The 16,675-nt window shown below is 44.6% G+C and overlaps 1 non-coding gene across 1 annotated transcript; it reads left to right on the top strand.

Moving 5' to 3' along the window:
• Positions 1–761: 761 nt before the first annotated feature.
• LOC114806379 lies at positions 762–7,483 on the top strand. The gene is made up of 4 exons (XR_003754408.2): positions 762–1,003; positions 1,115–1,147; positions 2,796–2,924; positions 7,265–7,483. It is a non-coding gene; the product is annotated as an uncharacterized LOC114806379 (transcript).
• Positions 7,484–16,675: the final 9,192 nt, after the last annotated feature.

Genomic DNA, 16,675 nt, shown 5'->3' with positions numbered 1-16,675 from the left:
CTCCCTGGGAATGTGACAGTCACCATCTTCTAGAGCTTCAGTCTTCTAGGACGTTCAGGAGGGGATTAATCTCCACCAAGTGCTCTGAAGTGCCTCTGCAGATAGCAAATATCTTAGTTGCTAAATTCCTCTTCAGCAGAGGTCGTGCCGGCATCACAAAACACACTGATTCTGCATGGCCCAGTGGGTCCTTCAGTGTATTCCTCCGTCAGTGGTGAAGAGGCATTACCAATGCATGAAGAATGTGAGATTGGAGGATGAAAAGTCCCTGTGTTTTCAGGTCAATATAGCCAAATCAAAGGGCAAAAAACGTTTACCCTTTTCAGAAGACGGTTTTCAGCACCAGCTGGGACTGGAGATCATATCAGCATTTCTCTTACAAAAGAAAGGGGAAAACGACACGGGTTTCAATGGAAAATATTTTAATGCTCACCGGCAAAATCCCTTTCAAAAAGAGTGATGTTTCATTTAGAAGATCTTTAACTAATATTTCCTACTGCATCTTAGGAAAATCATTTCCATATCATCTTTTCACAGGAATGAACTTTCCTGGCACGAAAGTTTTGTTTTGTCAATTGACTCAATGATATTTCTTTTTACAAGGTGGCAGGCACTTACATAGAAAATGTGGGCACTTGGTATCAGTTTGATGAAAGGGTTTTTCCATGTTAGGAAGGGAATTTTGTTTAAGACTCAATTTAAAGGAGGGTCGACAGGCTGAGTTGCATGCAATGCAAAGATGCTTTTCTGGGTTGTCATCACTTCCTTGCTGCTCTCTGTCTCTGGTGACAGACCAGCATGCTCAACTTTAGAAACGACCGAAACAACAAATTTCCTCATTAGGAAATTGGAGGTATGTTTGGAAGGGGGAAAGGGAAGGAGTTAAATCCAGAGGTTTATTTTAGCAGATTGTTTGAAAAGGAAAATAGCCACAGAACATAATATTTTTCATCTCTTCATAATTTAGGAACAAAGAGTTGGAACCTGCAACTGCAGTGAGAATGTAAGTAAACTGACACATTTCTGAGAATTTATTGGAATTTTTTCAGCCACTTGCACACTGACTTATTGCTTAATTATGCACAAATTAATTTGACTGCAATCTCTTTTACAGGCCACCAACTGTTTATGTCTTCCTGTCCCATCAGTAAGTGAAACCAAACTCACTGTATCTATCATTACTTTCGTGTTTAATTGCTGCATTTTGATCTTCATTGCATTAGGTGAGGCCTAGTGGAAAGTTCTCAAGACTGGGAGTCAGGAGACCTGCCTTTTATTCCTAGCTCTTTTGCTTTCCTGCTGTGTGACCTTGGACAAGGCATTCAACTTCTCTGTGGCTCAGTTTCCTTACCTGTAATTACCTGTTCTCCCTCCTGCTTAGAAGGTGACCCCCAGGTGGGACAGGGTCTCTGTCTGATCTGATTATCCTGCATCTACCCCAGCCCTTAGCACAGTGCTTGGTACCTAGTAAGTGCTTAACACTTTCTAATATTAATATTGTTATTCAGTTTATAGTTATTTAGTTAAACCACTTTGATACATTGAGTTTGTTAGTCATCAGTATTTCTTTTCATAATCCAGCATGTTGGAATCAAATGACACAGAGGCCAGAGCAAGTACTTAATGAGCACTGAAAACGTGGCAATAAGACTAAGAAGTAACATGGTCTAGTGGATAGAGTATGGGTCTGGGAGTCAGGAGGACCTGTGTTCTAATCCCGGTTTTGCCACTTGTCTGCTGTGCGACTTTGGGCAGGTCATGTAACTTCTCTGTGCCTCAGTTTCCTCATCTATAAAATGGGGATTAAGACTGCGAGCCTTACGTGGGACAGGGACTGAGTCCAACCTGATTATCTTATATCTACCCCAGGACTTAGTACAGTGCCTGGTACATAGCACTTAACATATACCTGCTCCCCTTCTCCTTTCTTCCCTCGTCCCCCACCATCCCCCGCCAAAAAAAGCAGAATGAATGAATGTACTGGATTGGGCCTCTGGGCATCTGCCTTTAGCAGCATTAAATTAAAGAGAGGGCAGAGCTGCTTTGTTCTTTGGATAACATGTTCTCAATTTGTTCTGGAGAGAGCTGAATAGAGAAGCTAAGAGGAGCTGCATATGTGATCTCTATCAGTTGCCTGGTGTAGCTGGCCAGATCAAAATAGTCATCGGAGCAAACCTGGCCTGCTGCCTAATGGCAGGTTCATCCAGAGCCTCACCTCTAATTGAGTGCATCTCGAATGGTTGCTTTTTGTTTCTCCTGCTCACGGACCCCAGCTCACTGGACCTAGACTCACAGAGATGGGGCGGTGAAGTAGGTCTCTGACCCAGAAATATTCAAGATTCACAGTTGATGTGCAGGCCTCTAGGGCTCTTTCTCTTTACCTATCACACCACTGCTACCCTGCCTGGGTTCTGGGGAGTATCCTGAGGGCCTGTCCAGGTGCAGAGTTTCAGACAAGGAAATAATGATCCTGGCCTGTTGGAAGCCCTGGATGACCTAGCATTTATGGCTGTGGCTGGAATGAGGGAGATGATTGAGGGTTTTAAGAGTGGGGTGGGCAGGAGAGAAACAGGGAGCTCTTCTGTCCCTTGGAAAGAGATGGGGCCTGAGCCATCTGCCCCGCTCCCTTCTCCCCACAGTCGGTGTCTCTGGGTGACCTCCCACTTCTTTATCAAAGCTGCAAAATAATCTGTATATTTATTCAAAATTGGTCTTAGTTCTGCCTTGTCAATTCTTTCTGAGAGACTCATCTCGCTCTGTGACTTATCTTATCTTATTATGTGTTTCTCTCCCAGGACAGCTGCATCACTTCATGTTTTCATGATGGGCTGAGGAAGATGAGCCAGGCTCTGCCTATAATTAACAGAGTCGACCTACAGAGGGTGAATACTTCCATTCAGATTCTGCAGATTCTCCAGTGCAAAGTATGTTTTCTTTTTCTATTCAGTTGGTTCTGATTATTGTCTGTTTATGATAGATCTTCAGGGTTGACTGCTCAAGGCCAAAACACCTTTAGGGTAGTCCAAAAAAACCAGGGCAGTTTTTGGATGAAAGGGGATTTTACTTATTTTGCTCAGTCCTGCTTTTAGTATTTAAATGCCCAAGGATTCAGTCAATCAATCAGTAGTATTTATTGAGCATCTCTTAGGTGCAAAGCTGTACTTAGAAAAGTACAGCTGCAGTAAAAGACATGACCTCTGCCTTCGAGGAGCTTAAAATCTAATGAGAGAAACCAGCAGACAAAAATGGTTTACAAACAGTGGAAGTAGGAGAGAGTACATAGCTTCAGCAGCAGAGAGTGGATAAATTAAAAAGTGAGCAAATAATTCTTGTAAATAAACTGATATAGACTGTGACATGTAGTGGGTTTTTATCTCCTTTCCTTAGAAGGAGGATGCGCTGAGCTATTGCTATTGTGATTAGCAACTGAAATGTAGTGAGTGTAGGCATTTGAAAAACATTTTATGATACTCTCGTACAGTGGGGTTTCTTGTGCTGGGAATTCCAGGAAGGTGCTAAGGCTGGGAGAGGCATTTGCAAAACTGGAGAGAACTGGGTGGTCCAGAGTCTGTCTGAACCAATATCCTAGAATTTCTCCCTAGAATTCAGACAGGCTTTACACAGTTGAAGAGCTAAATAAATGTTTTTCCTACCATTGCTAGTTTCACTACTACTTCCAGCACTTAGTACAGTGCTCGGATCATTGTAGGCACTTAACAAATATCCCTAGAGAAGCAGCAGGGCTCAGTGGAAAGAGCACGGGCTTGGGAGTCAGAGGTCGTGGGTTCTAATCCAACTTTGCCCCTTATCAATTTTGTGACTTTCGGCAAGTCACTTAACTTCTCTGTGCCTCAGTTATCGTAAGCATCCTTTAGTTGGTAAACTTCTTGTGGGCAGTCTGACAACTCTGTTGCATTGTCCTTTCCCACACACTGTACTCTCCCGGTGTACAGTGCTCTGCTCACAGTAAGCACTCCATAAATACCACTGATTGATTCTATTTGGTTGTTGCTGCCCATACAGAGAGTGGGAAAGGGGTAGGTGGGAGGGGTGGGGGAAGGAGAGGGATGTGTCACAGGATGAAATAGTTTGTAAATATCTGTGCTATACTTTAACTTTCTTAAAATGGTATTTGTTAAGTGCTTACTATGTGCCAAGCATAAGTTAAACGGGTTGGACACAGTTTCCATCCCTTATGAGGCTCACCATCTAAGTCTTGAGGAGCAATGGAGAGAGAGAGCGCAGATCAGGCTACAGAGTTAGAAGAATCTCACACACAACTATGTGGGACTGAAGAGATGGGAGGAAAACTGTCTTTTTGGAGAGATATGAGCAGAACTGGACATTCATTTCTTTGAAATTGTGACATATGGTAGTAAACCTCCATAAAACTCACACTATTTTGAAATTCCTGCAAGAAAATTCATTCATTCATTCAATAGTATTTATTAAGCATTTAGAATGTGCAGAGCTCTGTACTAAGCACTTGGAAAGTACAATTCAGCAACAGATAGAGACAATCCCTACCCAACAATGGGCTCACAGTCTAAAAGGGTGAGACAGACAACAAAAACAAAACAAAACAAGTAGACAGGCATCAATACCATCAAAATAGATAAATAGAATCATAGATATGTACACATCATTAATAAAATAGAGTAACGAATATGTACAAATTTATACAAGTGCTGTGGGGAGGGGAAGGGGGTAGAGCAGAGGGAGGGAGTAGGGGTGAGGGGAGGAGGAGCAGAGGGAAAGGGAGGGCTCAGTCTGGGAAGGCCTCCTGGAGGAGGTGAGCTCTCAGTAGGGATTTGAAAAGGGGAAGAGAGTTAGTTTGGCAGATTTGAGGAAGGAGGGCATTCCAGGTCAAAGGTAGGACATGGGCCAGGAGTCAACAGAGGGACAGGCAAGAACGGGGCACAGTGAGGAAGCTAGCAGCAGAGGAGCGGAGTGTGTGGGCTGGGCTGTAGAAGGAGAGAAGGGAGGTGAGGTAGGAGGGAGCAAGGTGATGGAGAGCTCTGAAGCCAATAGTGAGGAGTTTTTGCTTCATGTGAAGGTTGATAGGCAACCACTGGAGATTTTTGAGGAGAGGAGTGACATGCCCAGAGCGTTTCTGTAGAAAGATAATCCAGACAGCGGACTAAAGTATAGACTGAAGTGGGGAGAGACAGGAGGATGGGAGATCAGAAAGAAGGATGATGCAGTAATCCAGTTGGGATATGATGAGAGATCGTACCAGTTAGGTAGCAGTTTAGATGGAGAGGAAAGGGCGGATCTTGGTGATATTGTGAAGGTGAGACCGGCAGGTGTTGGTGGTGGATTGGATGTGTAGGGTGAATGAGAAAGCTGAGTCAAGGACGACACTAAGGTTGTGGGCCTGTGAGACCGGAAGGATGGTAATGCCGTCCACAGTGACGGGGAAGTCAGGGAGAGGACAGGATTTGGGTGGGAAGATAAGGAGCTCAGTCTCGGACATGTTGAATTTTAGGTGACGGGCGGACATCCAGGTGGAGATGTCCTGAACGCAGGAGGAGATACGAGCCTGGAGGGAGAGAGAACAGGGGAGGAGATGTAGATTTGGGTGTCATCTGTGTAGAGATGATAGTTGAAGCCGTGGGAGCAAATGAGTTCACCAAGGGAATGAGTATTACAGGGAGAACAGAAGGGGACTAAGAACTGACCCTTGGGGAAATGGTTTCCGTCTCTTGGAAATATTTTTTCTAGAATATATAGAAGGAAGAATGAGAAATATGGTACCCACTGAGGAGGTAACTGGAGTGAAAATTCCAGATTTCGTGTATGATCCCTATTAAATGTTGCTCCAAGGATAAGTATTCCATTCACCTCTAGAACTCCACCAGTGAAACAGAAATGCGCCCTCTGGTGCTGAGTGGAAACATTCCTAGGCCACTGAAGCCTACAAATCAAAGAAAATGATGGTCTTTCCATCTTGTCCCCTAAGAACTTGCAGAGTAAGGGTTGAAGTGGATTTCAGCTCACTCAAGCCCAAGATTTTTGAAGAAACCAGATTTGTTTTCCTTTTTGCAGTGACATCTAGCTTCAAAATCAATGGTCCAGGCTCTCATCTTCAGTGTTTTTAAATTTCCTTCTCAGAGTGTGTAGATTTAAATTCCGGGTGGCGAAATAGAATGTAGTTGGAGCAAACCAACTGAAACAGGGGCTTTGACAATACATCACCTGGGGTAATAGGGATCTGGCCTGTATTTGGTATTTGTTAAGCACTTACCCTGCGCTAAGCAATGTAGTGAGCCCTGGGGTAGATACAAAACAATCAGGTTGGACACTGTCTCTGTCCCACATGAAGCTCACAGTCTGTTTAGAAGGGAGAACAGAGAAATTAATTGACTTGCCCAAGGTAACTCAGCTGGAATGTGGTGGAACTGGGATTATAATCCAGGTCCTCTGACTCTCAGGCTTGCACTCTTTTAACTAGGCCATAGTGCTTCTCAAGCCTGCCATTCTTTGTGGGTGGAAACTAGAGAGTGTGGGGTGGGAAAGGATGGGGTTTCTTGTGAGGGTTAATATTAATATAGTCAGAGATCCCATTGATGTTAGAAGAGAAGACAGGGAAAATAGATACTAAAAAGCAAAAAATGAATAAACCACATTTTACCCACCAGCCTCCTGCAGACAGAATAAATTCCCTGAGAATTTTTTTTTCCCTAAAAATGTTAAAGCACAAAATACATAATGAGGAATTGTGGAGGATCCAAGCTGATTCGGTCCAGGGGACAGTAGGGCCCAGAGGGGAGAGGGAGAAGGGTGTTAGATGGTTCATCCCAAACCCTGAAGGTGGTTGTCCAGGAGGGCAAACAGCACATGCTTCTGAAGCAGTGTTGCCTAGTGAAAAGTTCACAGACCTGGGAGTCAGAAGGACTTGGATTCTAATCCCGGCTCCAAAACCTTTCTGCTGTGTGACTTTGAGCAAGTCACTTAACTTCTCTGTGTCTCAGTTTCCTCATCTGTAAAATGGGGACTCAATATCTGTTCTCCCTCATACTTTAATTGTGAGTGAGCCCCATGTGGGAGAAGGGCTATGTCCAACATAGTAAGTGCCTAGTGCTTACCACAATTATTAGTATTATTATTATCATGGGACCACTGCTTGGATGGGCTGTGGGACTGGCCTAGGATGAGGTGGCTTCTGTTCCTAGGAGAATTTTAAACTTTTCCATATTTGTGGAGCCAAGATTGCTAATGACATTTGCCTGAACTCTCTGCATGTTCTGCTTCCTCCACACAGCCCTTCTCTTGTAAGGAGTCCTGCAATGCCACGGATACAGGCAACATGGTGGAGTTTCTCTATGCCATCCAGGGGAATCTCCAGAAAGCCGGACGCGGAGAATGAGCAAGCAACATTGTTATTTATCTTATTTATTATCCAATTTTGTAAATTGAAGTACAATAATTCACATTAAAAGTGAAAATAAGAACCAACGCAAGACCTGAAAGCCAGAAACCTCTTGCTAAAACTTTCTTTTCAGTTTTGAATAAAACTGTTCACTAAAAAGAGAATCTGTATGAGCCTGCCTATCTCTTTCTCTCTCTTTCCTGGGTCAAAAGACAGAGACATTAAGTGAAGCAATCAATTATTTTTATTTAGTGCTTACTGTGTGCAGAGCACTGAGCTAAGCACTTGGGAAAGTACAATATAATGGAGTTGGTAGACCTGTTCTCTGTCCACAACAAGCTTAGAGTCTAGAGGGGGAGACAGACATTAATATAAATAAATAAATTAACTTACAGAGCAGCTGGAATAAAAAAATCCTTCATTTCTGGTGTTTTGCAGGCTGGATAGAGAAGGATAGGTGTGAGATTCATGGCCAATTGCAGTCTGAGCATGAGAAGATTTAAACTGGTGGCTGGGCAGAGCTCAAAACTGCCATTGACCTAGCATCTTTCTTCTTCACTGGGGGTAGTAAGTTTGTCCTCAAAATACTGACTAGACCAATGGCAGATCCGATGCCAGGAAGTGCTGTCTTGTGCAGCAAGTTCTCAAGCACTACAAGGGTCAGTGGAGCAAGTCCTTTGGGTGGCCTTCAGTGTGTCCTTGGACCTTTCTCTCTTGTATCTTCTGCAGCAGACTCTAGGGCTGCGCTCTCCTCAAAAGATTGTCTTGGGCATATTTTTCTGATTCAGCCATTCCAGATGACCAAACCATTCTTTCTTCTTTATGGTATTTGATAAGCACTTACTCTGTGCCAGGCACTGTATTAAGCTCTGGGGTAGATACAAGCTAATCAGGTCGGACACAGTCCATGTCCCACATGGGGCTCACAGTCTTAATTCCCATTTTACAGATGAGGTAAGTGAGACACAGAGAAGTTAAGTTTCTTTCCCAAGGTCCCACAGCAGACTAATGGAGGAGCTGGGATTAGAGCCCAGGCCCTTCTGACTCCCTCTTCTGAACCATTGCAGCTGATCTACACACAGTAGGTGTGTGGTACTCTTGCTTGCTTGCCTGTCTGCCTGACTGACTGAAAGTCAGAAGGTGGATGACAACTCCAGAGCTAAGGGTAAAATTTCAATTAAAGTGGCAGAGCGAAGCCAGGGCCCTTCATCAACTGTATTTAAGTAGCCATGATGGAGGAGACTGCAACTTGGACTAGTTGTTTTTTTTTCCAGAGGAAGGGAATTTCTGAGAGCTGGAATCACAGTGAAACAGGATTGACTTGTAGTTCAAATCTGAATTATCCAGTTGGCTGACTACATTGGACAAATAATGCCAACGGCTACCCGACTCTGCACTTCATTCTGTGGAAGACCTAAAAGGTCAGTATTTTTATGAATTGAATAGTTCTCCCTGACTGGTCACATCCATTTCATTCACTCACCCAAAGGCACGTCCAGCCAAGAGCCATCATTAGCAACCAATCGTTAATGGAACGTATTGAGTACTTTCTGTGTGGAGAAAACTATACTAAGTGCTTGGGAGAGGACAGTGCAACAGAGTTTGTAGACGGATTCTGTGCCCATCAGGAGCTTAGAGTCTAGAGAGGGAGACAGACTTTAAAATAAATTATGGATAAGAACACAAGTGATGTGGGGATGAAGGTAGCATGATTATCAAGCTCTTAAAGAGTACAGATTCAAGTACATGGCAACAGAGAAAGGAGAAGGAGTAGAAGAAATGAAGGCATAGTCTGGGAAGGCTTCTTGGAGGAGATAGGATTTTAATAACACTTTGAAGGTAGGGAGAGCAATGGTCTGTCTGATATGAAAGGGGAGGTAATTCCAGAGGGTGGACTTGGGCAAGGGATAAGTAGTGAAATAGATGACATTGAGGTACAGTGAGTAGGTTGGTGTTGGAGGTGTGAAGTGTGCAGGCTGAGTTGTTGATTGAGTGCTTTAAAGCCTTTGGAAAGGAATTTCTGATTGATGCAGAGGCGGATGAGCAACGATTGGAGGTTTTTGAGGAATGGGGGACACAAACAACGTTTTTTAGAAAAACAGCAGAGTGAAGTAAGGACTGGAGAGTGGAGAGGCAGAAGACATGGAGGTCAACGAGGAGGGTCATGCAGTAATCCAGGCAGGTTAGAATAAGTGCTTGGATAAGCGTAGTAGCAGTTTGGATGGAGAGGAAAGGTTGGATTTTAGCATCATTGTGAAAGTAGAACCAACAGGATTTTGTGACAGATCTTATATGTGGGCTGAATGAGAGAGATGAGGTGTGGGAGGCAGGGAGGATATTGGTGTTATCTACAGTGATGGGGTGAGGACAGAGTTTGGGTAGGAAGATGAGGAATTCTGTTTTGGACTTGTTAAATTTGAGGCATTGGCAGGATATCCAAGTAGAGATGTCCTGAAGGCAGGAGGAAATGTGAGGTTGGAGAGAAGGACAGAGATCGGGGCTGGAGATGTAGATTTGGGAATCATCCACATAGAACTGGTAGTTGAAGCCATGGGAGTCAATGAGTTCTCCAAGGGAGTGGGTATAGATGGAGAATAGAAGTGGACCCAGAGCTGAGCCTTGAGGGATTCCCAAAATTAGGGGTAGGAGACAGAGGAGGAGACTGTGAAAGAGACTGAGAATGAGTGACCAGAGAGATAGCATTTAGGTGTGTCCCCTTTAGGGCTCTATTAGAGAGAAACTGTAGTAAGATAAACCAATTGCCTGTGTGAATAATGGCTTCTGCATCAGTGCTATGTGCAGAGCACTGTACTAAGTGCTTGGAATGTACAATTTGACAACAGATAGAGACAGTCCCTGCCTAATGACAGGCTCACAGTCAATTATGGAATTAGTCAAATCCTTATTAGCTGCCAAGCACTGCACATACATATATAATTTACTCTCCTTTGCAAAAATGACATTTCTGAAAAGTTTTTCAGTGATGACACATTCAAATACTTCCAAAGTGATTCTTGTTTATTGGGGGGGGGGGGGGAAATGCAGTAACATGCAGTGTATTATAATCCAATCCCCATTGGGGGAAGGGACTGTGCTCACTCTGATTATCCTATGTCTATCTCAGTGTTTAACACAGAGCTTGTCACATATAGTTATTCAATATATATTCAATAAATACTATCGAATATAGTGGCAATATACAAACCTCCTCATTAAAAGACAGCGTTGCTGATAGTGAGTTTTATTCTTAGGTGAGCATATGATTGACAAGGACACCCAGGCTAGCCTGATTGCATTGTATTGTTGCTGGATCTCCTGCTTTCACTTTTATCTCTGTAACTTCTGCCTTTATGGATTGCAGTGTGCCATGCTGGTCTGCCTGCATCAGAAGTCTACCAATTTTCATCTTTGACTGTCTTAGATTCATATGTCTCAAATTTGACTATCCTGTAAACAGGAATTATATTCCTAAGTAGGCTGTTAGACCATATCCATTTCTTTTGAGAATGGGGGTACTAGGGCACCCCTCACAAATTGTTGCAATTTTCCCTTCCCCCTCATGGACCATAAGAGTGGAAAAGAGGAGAGAAGTGCTAGATTAAATTTAGCACCAGTGGAGAATGGAGAAGGAGAAGGATGGGGAGGAGGACAAGGTGGAGAATTGAACTGAGTCCCAGAATGCTATGGGACTCAAAGAGGTCATGAACCGAACATGTTCCTGCCTATAAATGACCAGTGAGGCATGAATGGTGAGCAAATGCATCTGGGGGTCAGGGCAAGTTTGGTTGAACCAGTCGATAAGGACAGTCCTATTCTGGGTATATTATTATATTTTTCTAAAATTTCCCATGTCAGCCTACAAAAATCCAGGACAATCCTAGTGAGACGGTTGTGGTCAGAGAGAGGGATTTCAGGTGAGGGCAGAGATTGAGCAGCAGTAAGAGATGATGAGATGGAGGGTATGACCAAGACTGTGAGTGAGCGAGATGGGGTGGAGCAGGAGGTTGGCAGAGTCGGGGAGGGATAGAAGGCGGGAGGCCGAGGAATCACCGGGGACATCCCTGTGGGTGTGGAAGTCTCCAAGGATCAGAGTGGGCAGAAAGAAGGAGAGGAGGAAGGTGAGAAAGGTTCCTACTCTATCCTAATCCTCCTTGACCCCTCAGCTGCCTCTGACACTGTAGAGCATCCCCTTCTCCTCCACACCTTATCTCACCTTGGCTTCACGAACTCCGTCCTCTCCTGGTTCTCCTCTTATCTTTCTGGCCGGTCATTCTTGGTCTCCTTTGTGGGCTCCTCTTCCCCCTCCCATCCTCTAACTGTAGGAGTTCCTCAAGGGTCAGTTCTTGGCCCCCTACTGTTCTCCATCTACACTCCCTTGGTGAACTCATTCGCTCTCACGGCTTCAACTATCAACTATGACACACAAATCTACATCTCTGCCCTTGTCCTCTCCCCCTCCCTTCAGGCTCGTATCTCCTCCTGCCTCCAGGACATCTCCTCCTGGATGTCTGCCCGCCACCTAAAACTCAACATGCCCAAAACTGAGCTCCTTATCTTCCCTCCCAAGCCCTGTCCTCTTCCTGACTTCCCTGTCACTGTGGATGGTACGACCATCCTTCCCGTCTCTCAAGCCCGCAACCTTGGTGTCATCCTTGACTCAGCTCTCTCATTCACCCCACACATCCAATCCGTCACCAAGACCTGCCGGTCTCACCTTTATAATAATGCCAAGATCCGCCCTTTCCTCTCCACCCAAACGGTTATCTTACTGGTATGGGCTCTCATAATATCCCGGCTGGATTATTGTGTCAGCCTTCTCTCTCATCTCTCTTCCTCCTGTCTCTCCCGGCTCCAGTCTATTCTTCATTCTGCTGCCCGGCTCATCTTCCTGCAGAAACGCTCTGGGCATGTCACTCCCCTTCTTAAAAACCTCCAGTGGTTGCCTATCAACTTCTGCACGAAACAAAAACTTCTCACTCTGGGCCTCAAGGCTCTCCATCACCTTGCCCCCGCCTACCTCTCCTCCCTTCTCTCTTTCTACTGCCCACCCCTAGGCTCCGCTCCTCTGTGGCCCACCTCCTCACCGTCCCCCGTTTTCTCCTATCCTGCCATCGACCCCTGGCCCACGTCCTCCCACTGTCTTGGAATGCCCTCCCTCCTCACCTCTGCCAAACTAACTCTCTTCCCCTCTTCAAAGCCTTACTGAGAGCTCACCTCCTCCAAGAGGCCTTCCCAGACTGAGTTTCCCCTTTTCCCTCTGCTCCCTCTGCTGCCTCTCTGCCCCCCCTTCACCTCCCCTCAGCTAAGCCCCCTTTCCCCCCCTTTCCCTCTGCTCCTCCCCCTCTCCCTTCCCCTTCCCTCAGCACTGTGCTCGTCTGTTCATTTGTATACATTTTTATTACTCTATCTATTTTGTTAATGAGACGTACATCCCCTTGATTCTATTTACTGCTATTGTTTTTGTCTGTCTGTCTCCCCTGATTAGACTGTAAGCCCGTCAATGGGCAGGGATTGTTTCTATCTGTTGCCGAATTGTACATTCCAAGTGCTTAGTACAGTGCTCTGCACATAGTAAGTGCTCAATAAATACTATTGAATGAATGAATGAATAAAGGGACATATAATCAGCCTAAAGATAAATGTCCAGTTCAAATGTCCCTTCACTCATTACCAGAAACGGGGTGCTGTGAGGCCAATAAGCCATTTAGTGGGGCACAAAGTGGGGAGCACTGACAACCCCCATTTAGAACCCAAAACCCCTCCGCTGACCCTAAAATAACAGCAGTTCCTTATACTGTGTACACCACATAATGGGATCTTACACAACCTTTGCAGAAATCTGGAAAGTGTCATATTGAGGGGGGAGTCCCTGGGATCCACCTTAAGCTAGAGCTACAGCAATCCCCTCGCAGGGTACCACTTCCAAGCCATAGAACTTGATGGCAAGAGCTGGGTGCATAAAATAAAAATTCCAGCATCCGATGCCAGCTAAGGGGACCAGCTGAATGACAGACTGTTCAGTATAAATCCAGACAAATGACCACCTTGTCCACTCCAGTGGTTGTGATGATGGGTATGTCCTCCACATCACTGCTAATCTCTCCACTTATTTTGAATCCCCCATTCCCCCTGCTTCTGCCCTTTTCAATGGTGTTTTTTTTTTTCATTTTAATTATCTTCCTTTGGCAGAATCCACCATACTAGAGCTAGGTTCTCCAAAGGCCTCAAGTTTCAGCAGCATAGGACTGCGTTTCCCTCACTTACGTTTTACCGCCCCGGGCAGAGCCCAGGACTTAGGTCCGAACTTTGTAGACTAAGTTTTCAAGAACTTTATTTTAGGTACTAGTGCCATCGTGTGGACAGTGCGGATCACACAATTTCCCCCCTTTGCAGCTTTCCTCTAATTTTGTAGCCGTGATCCAGGTATTTCTTAAGCCCTCCCTGGATGCAATGCATCAAACTGACCGCTTAGGCAGTACAAAAACAGAAGAGACCACCTGGTGCCTAACCACGAGGAACTTCCGATCTAATGAGGACATCGGACAAAGCTATATCTCCATATGGACAAAATGAAATAAATAATTGAATAAATAAAAATCATCAAAAGTATTTAAACCCACTTGGTGGGTTGGCATGGCTCAATTGAAACAATCAATAGTATCTTTCGAGTGCTTACCTTGAGCAGATCACTGTACTAAGCACTTAGGAGAGTACTATGAAAGACTGAACAGTTGCCTGGTTGATTGTTTAAACAGGCCTAAATGAATGATTGAACCCCAAGGTAGGGTTTTGGGGGCAGCTGAATGATCCCGTTAGTCTGTCTTCATGGAGCAAATTAGCAGAGAGTCGCTCAGTCCTCCTAGGTTGTGCCAATTTCACCAGGGCCTTCAGATTCATTCATTCATTCAATCATATTTATTAAGTGCTTACTGGGAAAGTACCATACAATAATAAATGGTCACATTCCCAGCCCGCAACAAGCTAACAGTCTAAGGGGGCGAAGACAAATATCAATACAAATACGGATATATACATAAATGCTGTGGGGCTGGGAGGGGGGAGAAGAGCAAAGGGAGCAAGTCAGGGTGTTGCAGAAAGGCATAGGTGTTAAGGAAAAGTGGGGCTTAGTCTGGGAAGGCCTTTTGGATGAGGTGTGCCTTCCATAAGGCTTTGATGATGATGGCCCTCTTATTCAAATGGGGATTTCTTATTTCCTAGAGTTACCCCCCTCCTCAAAAATCTCCAGTGGTTGCCTATCAATCTCTGTATCCAACAAAAACTCCTCATTATTGGCTTCAAAGCTCTCCATCATCTTGACCCCTCTTACCTCAGCTCCCTTCTCTCTTTCTACAACCCAGCTTGCACACTCCGCTCCTCTGCCATTAACCTTCTCACTGTGGCCCATTCTCACCTGTCCCGCCGTCAACCCCTGGCCCACATTCTACCTCTGGCCTGGAATGCCCTCCCTCTTCACATCCACCAAACTAGCACACTTCCCCCTTCAAAGCCCTACTGAAAGCTCACCTCCTCCAGGAGGCCTTCCCAGACTGAGCCCCCCTTTTCCTCTGCTCCTCCTCCCCTCCCCATCACCCCTACTCCCTCCTTCTGCTCTACTCCCCTCCCCACCCTACAGCACTTGTGCATATATGTACATATTTATTATTCTATTTATTTTATTAATGATGCATATATATATATATAATTCTATTTATTTATATTGATGCTATTGATGCCTGCCTACTTGTTTTGTTTTGTTGTCTGTCTCCCCCCTTCTAGACTGTGAGCCCATTGTTGGGTAGGATTGTCTCTATTTGTTGCTGAACTGTATTTTCCAAGCACTTAGGACAGTGCTCTTGAACACATTAAGCACTCAGTAAATACGATTGAATGAGTGACTGAATGAATCACAAAAGGATGGGTCAATCCCTGATTACTGGTGTTGTAATGGTTAGGATGAAAGTCATTTCTATCTTACAACTCTCATCTCAGCTTATAAAGCTCATCGCATGTGAGGTCTAATAGTGTTTCTTGATATCGAAATAAAAGCTGATGGTGGGTACACCAGAAGAAAAATAGGGTTTTTTCTAGTGGAAAAAGTGGAGATCTAGGATGATCAATTATTTATTCATTTCATTTATAATCAATCATTTATTCATTTATTGAGTGCTTATTATGTACACAGCACCCAATACAACAGATTTGGCAGAGTACAATGCAACGGATTTGGGAGATACATTCCCTGTCCATGAGGAGCTTGCAGTCTAGTTGGAGTCAGGAGATGGGGGTACTACTCCCAGCTCTGCCACTGGCTGCTGTGCAACCTTGGGTAAATCACTTAACTTCTCTGGGTCTCGGTTTCCTCACCTGTTAAATGGGAAGAGTATAAACTATCTTTCTATTTCCTAGCTGGAGCCCTGGGCAGGACAGAGACTGTGTCTGATCTGATTATCTTGAATCTATTTCCATGCGTGGCACCTACTAAGCATTTAATAAAGACCCTAATTATTGTCTTATGCTGTTGAGTCGTTTCCGACCCATAGTGACTCCATGGTCACATCTCTCCTAGAAGGCCCCACTTCCATCTGCAATCGTTCTGGTAGTATAGTCATAGAGTTTTCTAGGTAGAATTAGAGAAGTGGTTTACCATTGCCTTCTGTGAAGTGAACTTGTGTCTCCACCCTCGACTCTCTCCCATGCTGCTGCTGCTCAGCACAGATGAGTTTTGACTTTGGCAGGGAACTTATCCATCAACTCTATAGTATCGCACTCTCTCAAGTGCTTAGTTTAGTACACTGAATGCAGTAAATAATCGATAAATACCCTTGATTGATTGATTAACAACAGGGAATACATATCTGGAGAAAGGGCATTTCAGGGATCTTTATAATGTCTTTGCAGCATGGCTCAGTGGAAAGAGCCCGGGCTTGGGAGTCAGAGTTCATGGTTTCGAATCCCGGCTCTGCCACTTGTCAGCTGTGTGACTGTGGGCAAGTCACTTAACTTCTCTGGGCCTCAGTTCCCTCATCTGTAAAATGGGGATCAACTGTGAGTCTCAGACGGGACAACCTGATTACCCTGTAACTACCCCAGCCCTTAGAACAGTGCTCTGCACATAGTAAGCGCTTAACAAATACCAACATTATTATTATTATGTTCTGGGCCTTTTTTGAGTATGGAAGTATGTAGAGAGGGTAGAAAATACATCTAAAATTCCCATGGTGGAAGATAAGTGTATAGCTATAGGAGGAAAGATGCTAAAAAGCTATCAAGGGTCTTAATGGGTAAACATTTGGCAGAAATATT

This window comes from Ornithorhynchus anatinus, chromosome X1 (assembly GCF_004115215.2).
Source record: "Ornithorhynchus anatinus isolate Pmale09 chromosome X1, mOrnAna1.pri.v4, whole genome shotgun sequence".
Classification (NCBI taxonomy): domain Eukaryota; kingdom Metazoa; phylum Chordata; class Mammalia; order Monotremata; family Ornithorhynchidae; genus Ornithorhynchus; species Ornithorhynchus anatinus.
This window is presented reverse-complemented; position numbering and strand designations above follow the sequence as displayed.